Here is a 14792-nt window from a genome sequence, read left to right as displayed (position 1 = left end):
AATTGCAGGGTGACATCACCAGGGCCCCCAGTAGCACATTTTCTTCCCAGCCTGTTTCTGACATAGTTAACTGCCCCCACTAGAAGCAGAGAATGGATGTGGGAGCCCCTATTCCCTGTCTTTCACCCCTGACCTTCCCATATCCATTAAAGACAGTCTGTTCTTGGACAGTAAGGCTCAGCAGCCCCTCACAAGTTTATAAACACCCATTCGCAATCCGACAAATGTTTTGAATATGAGACATCGCAGGGAATATCAGTGTGATCCTATGAATGTGGTGTTAGAGGAGCCCAGGTGTCTTGGCTGCATCCTTCCCCCAGACCCAGACATCAAACAAGAATCTCATCTGGTTCTTGATCTGAGAATAATAAAAGCCCACTTCAAATGTTCAAAGCTCTTTGCATATATTATTTTAGTAATCCTTCTAGAAACCCTGTAAGGTAGACCAGTATGGTCAGTGCATCTGGCTGTAAACCAGAAGACTGGTGTTTGAGCCCTCCCAGGGGATGGACCAGGTGACTCTTGGCTTCCCTTCCAACTCTACAATTCTGTGATTCTGTGACCATTCCCCATAGTAAAGACTGGGAAGGCACCGAGGAACAGTAGCTTGCCTAAGGTCGCCTCACCCCTACACAGTACATTCAAAGCACCATCATCATACCACTTTGACAGTCATGGGGAATCCTGGGAACTGTAGCTTCTTAAGGGTGCTGGGAACTGAAGTTCAGCACCCTTAACCGCACTGCTCAGGATTTCCCATGGCTATTAAAGTGCCTTAACTTGGGATTCCTGGCTCACACTTGGGCAGGTAAACTTGGAAGTAAGTTCCCCTGGGTTCAGTGAGGCTTATTCCAAAGTGGGTATGCACAGGACGCAGCCTTTACTTCCAAGATGCACAAGCTCTAGCAGAAGGGATTCCGTCAGCCCCTTCTATGCCTACCCCTAATACGCCTATCCCCAATTTCTTAGGAAATTTCCCCTTCCCCAGTCTGCACCCCAAGACTTAACAGACGCGTTTCCAGCCCATAGAGAGAGCCCGGGTGTCCTGGTCTTGGGTGTTCCCCTGCTCAGCCTGGAGCGGAGCCCCAGAAGGGAGAGGAAACCTCGCCAAGGTATTATTCACCAGCCTAGCTTGTGGCCCTTTCCAGAAAAGGCGGCGGCGGCGGAGATGGAAGTCAGTCTAACATCATCCCAACATCTTCCCCCTACCTCTCCTCCATACATCATGACATCATTTCTGTCCCCTGCCCACCCCACGGAGTGGTGATCTCCATTTGGGCGGTCCCTCGCCTCTCCATTGGCTAGGAAGCTATGTCCGTCATTCCCTGAAGTGGGCGGCCCCCACGCTGCTCTCCTTACAACGCCCCCCCCCCCCGCTTTGAAATCTGGGACTTCAGAGCGTGACAGCTGGAAGCAGGAGTTGGGTACCTACTGACCCCAGCAAAAGAAGCCGGACCCCGGCTGTGCCCTAGGCGAGGCAGCGGGTGAGTGAGCCTGGGTCCCCCAGTCCACGGTCGAAGGATGCGGTTGCTGCGGGAGACGGGATGCAGGAGGTGGAAGGGGCGGAGTGGGGAAGCAGCTAGGCGGAAAGTTTCCCGGCTTCATCTCGTCCTCTGTACTGACCTAATTCCTCAGCTCCCCTTCCTCAATCCCAGCACCTTTCTCCCAGCCCATCTGGCCATTCCCGCTTCTTCTTTTTAACGCATCCACTTGGGTCCATCCAACGATCTGCACTATTCCCCCATCCTGCTTCCTGCTCCAGGGACAAAAACCTCAGGGATTCCCTGGTGCCCAGCCCACCTTCCCTAGCATCCCACTCCCCACCTAGGATGGAGGATATAAGCAAGCCAGGAGTTCTGCAGACCACCTTTCCCAGCTCTCTAAAGTCAAATCCAGTCCAAGCAATCATTGATTCTGGCACAAAAGTAAAAATGCTATGCTTGTGGTATTTGGAATGATTTTTAAAGCTGCCCTTCTTTTGTCACCATGGTACATGCTACATCTAGGACTGGGCAAAAAAAAAGAGAGAAAAACAACTCCTTGGGTCATCCCTGGAGTGTTCCCCTCCTAAATTGCACGGGCAGGTGAGGTGGGGCTGGAAGCCAGGGCTTAAGGTGATCCACCATAGCCAGGAAGGTTGATGAGGGAACCCTGGGACTCGACTAACTGGGGGCACAGACTTCCATCCCCATACACATTCAATGCAGCCAAGCAAGCTGTGCCATTTTTAAGGGTTAGTTTGACTCCCCGTGCCTGCCTGCCTCCAACCAGCCAGTAGCCATCAACACATTGCTTCCTAGTTTCGTTCCAAGTACTTTGGAGTTAACTGAACAGCCCCAATATGTACTGAAGTGCATGGTGTGCCAACTGGCAGCAGGTTTAGCTCTACTGTGTTACTTCACTGTGCTGTCACTTATGTTTTGATTCAAGGAATGGCGAGGTTGAAGTGCTCTTGCTCTGTTCCCAACCTTAAAAGCCTCTAAAATGGCAGCAAAGAAGGAAAGCTCTTTGAGGGTGACCACAGGAAAGGGGAGCACAGCTCAGGAAGAAAGCACCTGCCCAAGTTCATCTCCAGGTGGGGCTGGGAGAGACTTCTTGCCTGAAACTGTAGGAGATGCTGCCAGTCAGTGTAGAGGAGCCAACCATCTGACTCCACTGCTCACTGCAACTCTTGAGAGCCTGGACAGAGACTCTGAAGCAGTGCAGAAACTCTAAGTGAAGGACAAAGTTTCACTGAGAGAAGCCACCCTCCTCCATGGGACTCTTTTGTCCTGCCCCAGCTTCCCAAGGAGAACGTGCGTTGGATGAGAGCAGATCCCACGTCCGGCCCCCTAAGATATCTTCTAGACAGAAGCAGAAGTCTTGGAGACACTGGGCAGATGGGAACCACCCATTCATCTGCGCCTTCTCTGCTTTTCAGTGTCATCCTGTAATCACCCTGCCCAGGTTGCGACAGAATAGAAAAACGAATTCCACATGGGGAAGGCACAGCTCAGAGTATGAAGGGCAAAGGCTGTCCTTTGCTAAAGGCCATTCCTTCCCCAGAGATGACCTTCTGGGATGGGGGGGGAGCAATCTCATCAGAAAAAAGGAGAGAAACTAGCCATGCTTTCCCTTGAGCAGGCAAGAACTGCAGCCTCACTGGTTAAACAAAACACAGGCAAAAGAGAAAGAGAAGTTAGAGGAGCTCTTTGTCGCACCCAGCTGTGGTGGGTTCTTTGGGGCAGTCTCCGGGTCCCCCTCCCGGGTCCCCATTTCCTCTTCTTAATGCAACTGAGCTCATTTATGAATTATTATTCTTTGCTTGGATGCCCTCGTCTAGGTTAATTTTGGAGATTTTGGTCATGTCCCATAAGAAAAGAAGGTCAGCACATAACAGATAAATTAGAAAGATTCCCAGCCGAGAAGGGGGCTTCAAATCAAAGAGCAAAGAAGAAAAGTTGAGGGAACTGGGCAGTTTTTACATTGGGATGAGGAATGCTTCTGTGAAGAAATTAGTAGTTCTGTGAGATGTGCACTGTAATGGGGCCGGGGACTCCCTGAGGCCACCTGGGGGTCAGTGAGAGGGAGCAGGCTGGGAGACCAAACCAAATGCAAGAACAAAACAACAACTTTCCTGTTGCTGGAGGAGCACTGGGTACACATTCATCCAGAAAGTTTTAGGATAAAATTATCTCTACTTAATGCAGTGGCAAATCTCTCAAGGTGCCCTCAAAGGCCACAGTTCTCCCTGCACAAAGTAGCAATTGAGTCCCTTGATCAGCTGCTGACACTGCTTGCTGGCTGTGCTGCGTTATTTCCATCTGTTCATAATAATACTTGTTATTTGCCTTTCCTACCCATGGACTCAAGAGAAGCAAACAGGTTCTTTAAACAAGCAACAACAACAGCAACAACAACAACAAAAGATCACAGTAAAAACTACACCAAAAATAAGATACTTTTTTTAAAAAGCCAACTGGCACTAATAAACCAACCAGCCCTGGGGGAAAAGCCTTCAATATATGACAAAATGTAGTTACTTGTGTTCTGCATAAACAAAGCAAAGCTCAGGGAAATGGTGCCTGAGATGCTTATCGAAAGTGCCCTGGCCATGGGAGGATGAAGGAGCCTTTGGATTCTGCTTCTTGGGGCAGGCAAGGAGAGCCTGCTTACACTCTTCCTTGCACAACTGCCTTGCAGAGTAGGCCTGTCACATCTGCAAGCTACCCAGGAATCACTGCCACCAAACCCCTTAATTCAGCTAATCAGAGCATAGGTAATGTTTGCCAGGTAACCAGGTAACCGACTTCTTTCCAGAAGATGAGGATCTGGCAGACGCCATGGTTATTGCTGGTGGAGTTTGCCAGTGGGGTTTTCTCAGTCTTCCTGTGCTTATGATTTCAGTAATACATGCCTCACCTGCTCAGGCTAAATGGAGGGGGAGGGGGAGCAGGACAGCAGGGCTTCTATCCACATTTGGAGTGAGTCATTTGGAGTGAGTCAGTGGCCACAGCCAGAGTCGCTGGCCTTTCAGACCTTGCTCAGTTCAAAACATGGTCCTTGTTAGAATATTAGTTGCCCACTTGGGGCACACAGGAAGGATGTCATCTTCTGCTCCTAGGGAAGGGAGCTCCCAAAAAGAAGGTCCTGCTATACACAATCTGTGAATTCACTTATAGAATTATAAAAGCATAGCTCTGTGGAGTTAGAAGGGTCACCTAGTCCAACCCTTTACAATGCAGGAATCTCAACTAATACACCCATGACAGATGACCATCCAACCTCTGCTTAAAAACCTCCAAGGAAAGAGTCCACAACCTCCCAAGGTTCCACTGTCAAAAAGTTATTCCTGGTGTTTAGCCGGAATCTCCTTTCTTGTAACTTCAATTCATCGGTTCAAGTCCTACCCTCCAAAGCAGGAGAAATCAAGTTTCCTCCATCTTCCATGTGACAGCCCTTGAGATATTTGAAGATGGCTATCATCTCCTCTCAGTCTCCTCTTTTCCAGGCTAAACAACCATTCCTCATAAGGCTTGGACTCTTGATCATCTTGGTTGCCCTCCGTATTCCAGGTATGGTCTGCCCATGGCAGACTAGAGCAGGACTATGATTTCCCTTGATCTGGACACTAGACTTCTGCTGATGCAGCCTAGAATAGCATTAGGGTCTTTTGCTGTTGCATCAACCCAGCTGCCCATGCTAAGCTTGTGATCCACTAGGACCCCTGGATCCTTTTCATACGTACTACTGGCAATCTCTCATTTTATATTTGTGCAGCTGGCTGCTCCTGCCTAAGTGTAGAAACTTACATTTATCCCTATTGAATTTCATTCTGATAGTTTGGGCCCATTTAGTTCTCCAATTTGTTAAAGTCATTTCAAATCCCAGTTCTGTCTTCTGCCGCATTAATTTATATGAGGGTGAGACCATTTTCCTTTCAGCATCCTTAAAATAATGGCATCTGACTCTGAACATGATTCATTTCGGAGACAAATGAGTCTTAGCTAAATCCATCACAAAGGAGTGCAGGATTTCAACCAGTGCCATGATACTGACACCTGACAATGGCTCTCAAAGTGAACCATTCACAGGGTTGTGTTATCACCCCAACTCTATTTATTATTTTCACTGTCATGATCCTACACTTTGTCCAAGGGAAACTCCCCACCAGGGTAGAAATATATCAAACAGATGGAAAGCTCTTTAATCTGAGTAGGCTGAAAGCAAAGAGTAAGGTTACCATAACTCTGTCATAGAGCTTCAGTATGCTGATGACAACATAGTGTGTTCACACTCAGAGGATGACCTCCAAACCATCCTTAATATCTTTGTAAGTAAAGGTAAAGGGACCCCTGGCCATTTGGTCCAGTCATGGCCGACTCTGGGGTTGCGCGCTCATCTCGCTTTATTGGCCGAGGGAGCCGGCATACAGCTTCCGGGTCATGTGGCCAGCATGACTAAGCCGCTTCTGGCAAACCAGAGCAGCACATGGAAACGCCATTTACCTTCCCGCTAGAGTGGTACCTATTTATCTACTTGCACCTTGACGCGCTTTTGAACTGCTAGGTTGGCAGGAGCTGGGACCGAGCAAGGGGAGCTCACCCCGCCATTGCGGGGATTAGAACCGCCAACCTTCTGATCGGCAAGTCCTAGGCTCTGTGGTTTAACCCACAGCGCCACCTGTGTCCAATATCTTTGTAAAAGATAAAGGTAAAGGGACCCCTGACATTAGGTCCAGTCGTGGCCGACTCTGGGGTTGCGGAGTTCTTCTCGCTTTATTGGCCAAGGGAGCCGGCGTACACCTTCCAGGTCATGTGGCCAGCATGACTAAGCCACTTCTGGCAAACCAGAGCAGTGTACGGAAGTGCAGTTTACCTTCCCGCCGGAGCGGTACCTATTTAAGTACTTGCATTTTGACGTGCTTTCAAACTGCTAGGTTGGCAGGAGCATATCTTTGTAGAAGCATACAAAAAGTTTACCTATCACTCAACATCCAAAAAAACCAAAGTGCTGCACCAACAAGCACAAAATAACCCCTCTGCAGCGCCACAAATCCAGCTCAATGGAGTAACGTTGGAAAGTGTCGATCACTTCTCCTACCTGGGCAGTTATCTTTCCACAAGGGTCAACACTGATGCCGAAATCCAGCATAGCCTGAGCTCTGCAAGTGCAGCTTTTTCCTGATTGAAGTGCAGAGTGTTTGAGGACCAGGACATTTGCAGGGAAATCAAAGTGCTTGTTTACAAAGCTATTGTACTACCAACCTTACTGTATGCTTCTGAAACATGGACCACTTATAAATGCCATCTCCAACTCCTCAAAAGATTCCATCAATGGTGCCTCCAAAAAAATTTACATATCACTTAGGAAGACAGGTGAATTAATGCCAGTGTACTTGAAGAAGCAAAAATCACCAGTGTCAAATCAATGATTCTTCAACATCAACTTTGTTGGACTGGTCATGTTGTGCAGATGCCTGATTATTGTCTTCCAAAGCAACTACTCTATTCTGAACTTAAAAATGGAAAGCATAATGTTGGTGGTCAAGAAAAGAGGTTCATAGACTTTCTCAAGGCAAATCTTTAAAAATGTAGTATAAATACTGACAACTGGGAAACACTGGCCTGCAAGCGCTCCAGTTGAAGAACAGCCTTTACCAAAGGTGCCATGGACTTTGAAGACATTCAAACTCAGAACACAAGGGAGAAACGTGCTAAGAGGAAGGCACACTTGGCAAATCCACACCATGATCAACTCCTGCCCGGGAACCAATGTCCCCACTGTGGAAGGAGGTGTGGATCCAGAATTGGCCTCCACAGTCACTTACGGACTCACTGTTAAAACCGTGTTCATGGAAGACAATCTTACTCGGCCAGGAGGGATCTCCAAAGAAGGAGAAGAACTGGTGCCTGGTGCCTGACCCCGTGAACTGACTTTGGAACTTCCTCCCAAGGGAAGGCCACTTTGCCACCTCTAGAGAGAGCTTTAGCTGCAAAGAAAAAAGCCTTTCCTTTATGGGTTATTCAGTTGCAAGCTGTTTTAATTCTTTCATATGATGCCTTTAGATTGCTTCAGCCTTGGCTACTTTTAATTTTTGCACATCTTCTGTGTTGTTTAGCTTGGCTGTTGTCAGCTGTCTTAAAGTGTTTTTGAGGAAAAGTGGGATTTTAAAAATTGCTTTACATGGATATATGACTCAGAAATAAAGGAAAGGAAATGCACCCTTCACGTGCTGAGGTGCAGTCTTTTTTGCTGCTGGTTCACTTACAAATATTCTGAGAATTGCATATTCTTGTCATCCATAGCAGAGCCTCCAGATATCCTCATTCACTCGGGAATGTCCATATTTTCTGGTGCTTGTCTCTGCAATATAATCGTCTCTATTTTTGCCTTTTAACATTTGTGCTCATGTGAGATGCTAGTGTCATACAGGTGGACTTCTGATGAAAAAAAGAAAGGACTTGTCTTCTCTATCTGGGGAGGGTCATTGCAGGCAGACAATTGTCTGTGACCCTCAGCCTCGTTTTATGCAGCACTCCAAGGAGGAGTGGTGCAGAGAGGGGTGGGGTAGCGGTTCATAGAACTGTAGAGTGGGAAGAGTGGGAAGGGAGCCTGCCCACAGCCATCCCTGGGTGAGCTCAAATCACCCTCCTTCTGGTTACAGGCCATAATGCAAACCCCACTTGTTCATGGGCGAAGCCAGGGGCAGCTGCTCCCCCACCCCAAATCAAGTAAATAAATAAAAATACTTCACTGGCTGATTGTGTGGCAGATAATTCAGTTCACCCCCCCATAAAGCCTCTTCTCCCCTCCCCCCCCGAAAATAAAGCCTGGTTACATCCATACACTTGCCTTTGTCCCTGACTCTGCCCAGACTGGTACTTAACCAGGGGTGGCTGGTTTCCATGGGTACTTTTAGGGTAGAAGTCAGGAGGCCAACAGTAGGGGGAGCCAGAGACAATGGCAATTAATTCTTGTTCCTCTCCCATCCTCTGCCCCCTGATGCCTACAATGGCAGCCATCAGACTATGGAGGTGGAAGCTGATTGCCAGGGCCTCCATTGGGCTGGTTGCAGACAAGAAGGCAACAGGTTGGCTCAGAAGAATCAAGGCTGAGGCTGGTGGGGCAGTGCCCCATTTGTCCTCATGGACAGCACTTAACTTCCTGTTCTCTAGTAGTGCAGAAGAACTAAAAGACCAGATGGAATTTCCTGGGTTCCTCCACTTGGCTGGGTGAGGTGGGTTGAGGGACAGACATAGCCAGCCCAGGGTTCCTTGCCACCTTAGGGGCAGCGCCAGATTCAGTGCAGTGGGGGTGGTTCTCTCGCACAGGACGCTGAGCCAAGGGGGCACAAAATTGAGATGATGCATTTGGGGGTGCCAGGTGTTGGCCTCACACATAGTCTGACCCTGCTTAGGGCTGATGTGGCTTGCTACCTGTTGACCATTGACTATGGCATTCAGGCTCCATATGTGTGCTGGTTGACTTAACGGGCTAAACTTGCAGGGCTTTACACAGCTCCCTGGGGTGGGGCTCTTAAAGTAGTCCTCCCCCACTCTCTGCACCCCCTAAATCCTAAGAACACAAAAAACTCAATGGTCAATACAGTTAGATAACATAAAATCACTCTCCAAAAGCCTTCTGAAATAAATAAAAAGTCTTCACCAGTTTCTATTAAACCTACCAAATTCACATTTGTGTCTCTGCCCACATACCCATAGGTTTCTGCAAAATGTTGCTTGTTCCTTTTTCTCAGGTTTTCCCAATTCTCTAGGGATTTACTGAATCCTGGACTTTTGTTTTTGCCTGTGGAGGAAACAAAAATAAAGTGAAAATGGGCAGGGTGTGGGTGTGTGGAAGCTTCGTTAAATGAATGGCTTCCATGATATGGGCTATTTTTCTACTCCAGATCTAGAATTCTTCCTCTGCAGCAACGACCTTACTGTTTAGGCTTATAAATATCTCCTGGCAGCTGTTCTCCCGCTGGATTAGCATCAGGGTAACAAATATCAAAATAACAGAACCCTCAATTGGGCAATGAAACCTCAGGACTGTGATATGTTTAAACAGGAACACACAGACAATATTCGCTTATCAGTTAGGCTGTCCTTCTCTCAAAAGGGGACAAAACACACATGCCGTTGTCATTATCATCACTTTTCATGTACATATGCTCATTTATTTAAAGAAATTTACTAATTGTCCAACATTATATTTGGGCTTAACGCAACAACTAGGTAGCACCTTCTCATTAAAGCATGAGTTGCATTTTTTATATTATACAAGAAACCTCATACCCAGTGTTGCTTGAGAATTCTAAGAAACAAACAAACAAAACAAAATCAATACAGAGTTAAAATCATTGCAATTTTGAAAGGTTCAGCCCATCATCTTGTTTAATGGCATCCAATTATATACAAATTTGGACAAAAACATGCTCCTTGATCTGAGGAACCATCATGCAAGATTTGGTTACAATATCTTAAATATCCAAATACATGGTGAACAGACAAACAACTTTAAAAAATATTTTGTAGACATATTACAAACCCTGCCTCTGTCCTCAAGGGCTTAAGGAAGATCACCCAAAAACATTCAAAATGTCTAGCAAATGCCCATCAAATAAGCTCATGCTGTTAGATCATCTGTCTTACAAAAGTGAAACATCCACACAAAAAGGAAACATATTTAGTGCACAAAGACACATTTTGAACTACACAATATTGAGACAAAATATGCAAACTCTTGCTTCCAAACCAAGCCAGCTGTACAATTTTTAAATGTACCACATAAGAAAATGAATGAAATAAAGAGATCTGAAACTCTGAAACTTCTACATTACACCTTAGAACAAGCCCTTTACTTGTGCAAGGTCTGGGGGGGCAGGGCCATAGCTAGAGGGTGGTGAGGTAGGCCCCTACCAGGGGTGCAGGCAATGGGGGGGCACAAAATTGGCTAAATATGTCAATAAATATAAATATTGATTATTGCCTCGTAAGAAATGGTTTTAAATAGAGGGTGAATTGAATGGGTGGATGGGGGAGGTGTTGGAGGAGTGGAGGAAAGAAGAGCTAATTTGTCCATGGCTAGGGGGAGCAACCTGGACGGTTCTGCCAGGGGCACAAGATCACCAGCTATGGTTCTGGTGGGGGAACAGTGGCAAGGGAAACTAACTACAGGTTTGGTTTGCACATAAAACTAAGCCATGGTTTGTTTAGCCAAAGTGTGGTTTGTTTGAATGTCTGAAACCAGTTCAGCAAACTAACTGTGACACGTTTCCAGCACAAATTATGATGTGAAACTATGGTTTGTTGTTGACTTACAAACTATGGCTTCTTTGAACTGTGGGTTGGCATTATGCCTGAACCCAACAGCCTTTCTTGACTACAGTTTGTCTGATCACCCCATCCCAGATGCTCACCAAACTATAGAGGCATGAGGGAAAAACAAACCGAGCTTTGGAGAAACACTCCATGGCTGGTTTGCTCTTCTGTGAGGTGACTCATGGTTTCTTGAACAAATTCTGCTTAAAACAAACCATAGCTTTGTTTTGTCAGTCTGGCTATCTTGCTATATCATGCTATATCATGGCAACATAAAAGTTAAACCATAGAAGACATCTGAAGGCAGCCCTGTTTTGTGTCATGTTTAATGTTTTATTATGTTTTTATATATTTTGGAAGCCCCCCAAGTGGCTGGGGCAGCCCAGTTAGATGGGTCGACTATAAATAATAAAAGTATTATTATTATTATTATTATTATTATTAAATAGGGAATCACTATGAGAAATGTTGGAGGGTATGGAAGCAGCCTAACTATCTGGGGTTCTTGAGGGAGAGATGTACAGTGCATTTGTTTGTTTTGCAAAAAAACAAAAAGAAAACAGTGGGGGGAGACAGATCCCCAAGGGGCTTACAATCTAAAAATAGACACAAGGGAAAAAACAGATGAAAGATTTTATCTCTCTCTCTCTGACTTAGTTCAGTCAGATATTGGTTCTAGGGGCTTGTTCAAATGGCTTAATGTAACATTATGATTATGTTGTTTTATCGTATAAAAAGTGGGCAGGTCCAAAGGAAGGCAGTGCTCCTGTACCTTGGATGAGAGAATGTTGACAGGTTTTGTTTTTTTCTCCTCCCCTTTGGGATGAGCAGCTGCACCTGCCAAAATCCCTGCTTTCGTAGATCCATTTGACAAGGAGCCTGGTTCTTCTCTGCATCTAGTTACCTGCCAGCGCAGCCGCTGCAAACACATGCAAATAACCACAATGCACAATCATCAGTGGGCAGTCACAAGTGCGCCCCCCCAACTATGTGAGGCCCTGCGCCAACACACTCCAGAGCCAGGTCCCTCCTGGCATGATGCGCTGTGCATGTGAGTGTGTACAAAGAGGGTCAGTTCAAGTTCGGGATTGATGGGTGTGGGGATCAATTATTCAAGAGGTCCAATTAATATTCATAAGCCTCCGGCACCAAACTGTCAAAGAAAAGGAGGGGAAATGAGAGCAAGCGTCAATATGCAGTGTTTGTGTGTTGTGGGGCAGAGAGAGAGCAGTTCCATCCCAATACTTGCAACCCAATAGACCCAGAATTAATACTGTCCATTAAGCTGGGCTCTCAACCTTGGCCCAAGAAATGACCCTAATGAAGAGTAAGAAAAGCTATGTTTGCGCATGTTCTGTCCCACAGACCCAAATGTAGACCTGGGTGAGAGGATCGCTGGGGCCCCAAAGGAACCAGTTGCAGGGATTCCAAAGAGACTTACAGTGAACCACTCGATCAGGATTCATATTTGGGCCTGTGGGAGAGAGCAAGTGGGTAAACCAGCAATCCAAAGCTTCACGCACACTAATTGAAATCAGCAGGAGCAAAGGAGTCACTCAAAACCTTACTGAGTAGCAACTACTGTACAAGATTTCCCAAATTTCCAAGCCACTGGGGGACAGCATGGCCAGGGGCTGTGACCACAGTGGAATCACTGTTGCCATGTGGCAAACCTTTAAAAGGCATGTGCAAGTGCTTCTCTGTTCAGCATGTCTGCATTGCCCTTTAATTCTAAGTAAAACTGCCGGGGGGGGGGGGGACAACAAATACTAAATGAGGCAGCAGCAAAACAGTAAATAAAAAAAACCCATTAAACAAAGGACAGAGCAAATAAAATAGTCTTCCTCTGACAATTCATCTAGGTGCTAAGAAAACCTTGACATCATACATTTTAAGTGCATGGCTACCCCCCCAAGAGAATTCTGGGGGCTGTAGTTTGTTATGGGTGCTGTGAATTGTAGCTATGTGAGGGGTAAACCAGTTTCCACGATTCTTTGAGGGAACCCAGCCACTGTAAGTGTGCTTTAAATGTCTGGTGTGGATGGCTCTGCAGATGATGTTCCAGAAATTTAGGCATGCTAAGAAAAGGCCTTATCTAGAGTCTGCATCTGCTTATCTCCAGTGGTGAGAGCATTTGGAGCAAGAGTTCCAGGGATGGGGCACCTGTGGCCCTCCAGAGATTGATGGACTGTGACACCCATCATCCCTAACCATTGGCCATGCTGGCTGGGGCTGATGGGAGTTCGACAGCATCTTGAAGGCCACAGGTACCCCATCCTTGAACAAAGCAAACAGGCAGGTACTGGATGCGCTAACAGCTCAGCTGTCAAACGCCAGCGTCTTTGCAGCTGGGAACAATTACATGAGACAAGTGGTTGGCAACAAGCGTCCTCAGACCAAGGAACATAGAAACATGGGAAGCTGCCTTAGACCGGTTCAGACCATTAGGTCTATCTAAGCTCATTAGTGACTGGTAGCAGCTCTCCAGGGGCTTGTGCAGGGGACAAATGGTGCCCCATCCCTGTTAGACAAGTGTGGATCTTCACTCACCCATTCTTCTCTGGGGGCAGGGCGCCATTTTGTGTTTGCTTCAGGTGCCAAAATGCCCTTCTTCATGACAGGCCTGGCCCGGGGGGGGGGTCACCACCATGTTGCCAGCTCTGGCTCTCTGCCACTCGCAATTCCTTGAGTTCCCTCTCTTATACTTGCCCCAAATAACTCTTCTGCAGCATCCATACAGTCCTAGGGGACGGGGATGTCCTCACATTCAGCTTCCGTGTGGCAGACAGACTGTAAGAAAATAGTCCCAACTTCCCTGTCAGTGGCTTACAATGCGGCTTGCTGGTTAAATATATATATATAATCCTGCTTCTCCGTCACTGCAGTAATCAAATGTAAAGGAGAGTGGAGCATCTATCTCATAATGGATCCAAACTACAAGAAAGAAGATTCCACCTAAGCATTAGGAAGAACTTCCTGACAGTAAGAGCTGTTTGACAGTGGAATTTGCTGCCAAGGAGTGTGGTGGAGTCTCCTTCTTTGGAGGTCTTTAAGCAGAGGCTTGACAACCATATGTCAGGAGTGCTCTGGTGGTGTTTCCTGCTTGGCAGGGGGTTGGACTCGATGGCCCTTGTGGTCTCTTCCAACTCTATGATTCTATGATTCTATGATAATTAGTAAAGTTGCCTTTTTCATTAAAACAAATAAATAAAAGGGCCCTGCTCTTGTATTTGCAGTGACAGCCGGACATGCATCAGTTTAGCAGGTGGAGAGTTTCTGAGTGCGGAGAGGAAGTGATAGGAAGAACTTAGCTTAAAATGTTCTGCATGTCACATTGATGTTTGAGAAAACTAGAAGGGTGTAAATCAAAACGAAAGCAACCTTGCCTTTGTTAGTTGTGGCTGCAGGTCTAACCCCCTGTTCAACACACATACACACACAGTTTCTCATTGCTGCATGCCCTTACCTGCTAAAATTTAGTCTTCGAGAGCAGTGGGTCCCACTAAGCTAAGGGCTGCAGATCCCCCTGTTTTTAAAGCGAAGCCATGGACACCCTACTTTTGAAAAAAAAAAAAAAAACAATATCTCTATGGTAGTTTGTGTTATGCAAACAGTGCTGTGGACCCCCTGCATGGGTTACACAGACTTCCTGGGGGCTGCAGACCACCAACTGGGAACCACTGAGAATAATCCAGGATTCCTGTTGTGACTTTTTTACTTTTTTTGCATGTGACAGGCCAGCACATCTCACAGCATGCAGATGTGACATCTGCATATAGCACAGAGTGCTCATGTCACATAGCGCAGGTCCCCTCAACTGCAGAGGCAAGTCGGCACACCTGAACAGAAGTCTAGCGTCCTGATCAAGGGAAGTCATAGTACCAGTCTATTCTGCCTTGGTCAGACACATCTGGAGTCCTTTGTCCAGTTTTGGGCATCACAATTTAAGAAGGATGTTGCCAAGCTGGAAGGTGTGCAGAGGAGGGA

General features: G+C 46.6%; 1 pseudogene across 3 annotated transcripts in view; it reads left to right on the top strand.

The window, feature by feature from the left end:
- Window positions 1-1380: 1380 nt before the first annotated feature.
- LOC309360594 (leucine-rich repeat neuronal protein 1 pseudogene) overlaps window positions 1381-14792 on the top strand; it is a 28082-nt pseudogene continuing 14670 nt past the window's right edge. For 2 of the 3 annotated variants that reach the window (XR_014173410.1, XR_014173411.1), the window contains exon 1: window positions 1387-1484. The product of XR_014173410.1 is annotated as a leucine-rich repeat neuronal protein 1 pseudogene (transcript). Of the gene's footprint in view, window positions 1485-14792 lie in introns of all 3 variants that reach the window. The other variant, XR_014173409.1, reaches the window with a different exon arrangement.

Source organism: Podarcis melisellensis, assembly GCF_964234715.1.
Source record: "Podarcis melisellensis genome assembly, chromosome: 17".
NCBI classification, from domain to species: Eukaryota; Metazoa; Chordata; class Lepidosauria; order Squamata; family Lacertidae; genus Podarcis; species Podarcis melisellensis.
This window is presented reverse-complemented; position numbering and strand designations above follow the sequence as displayed.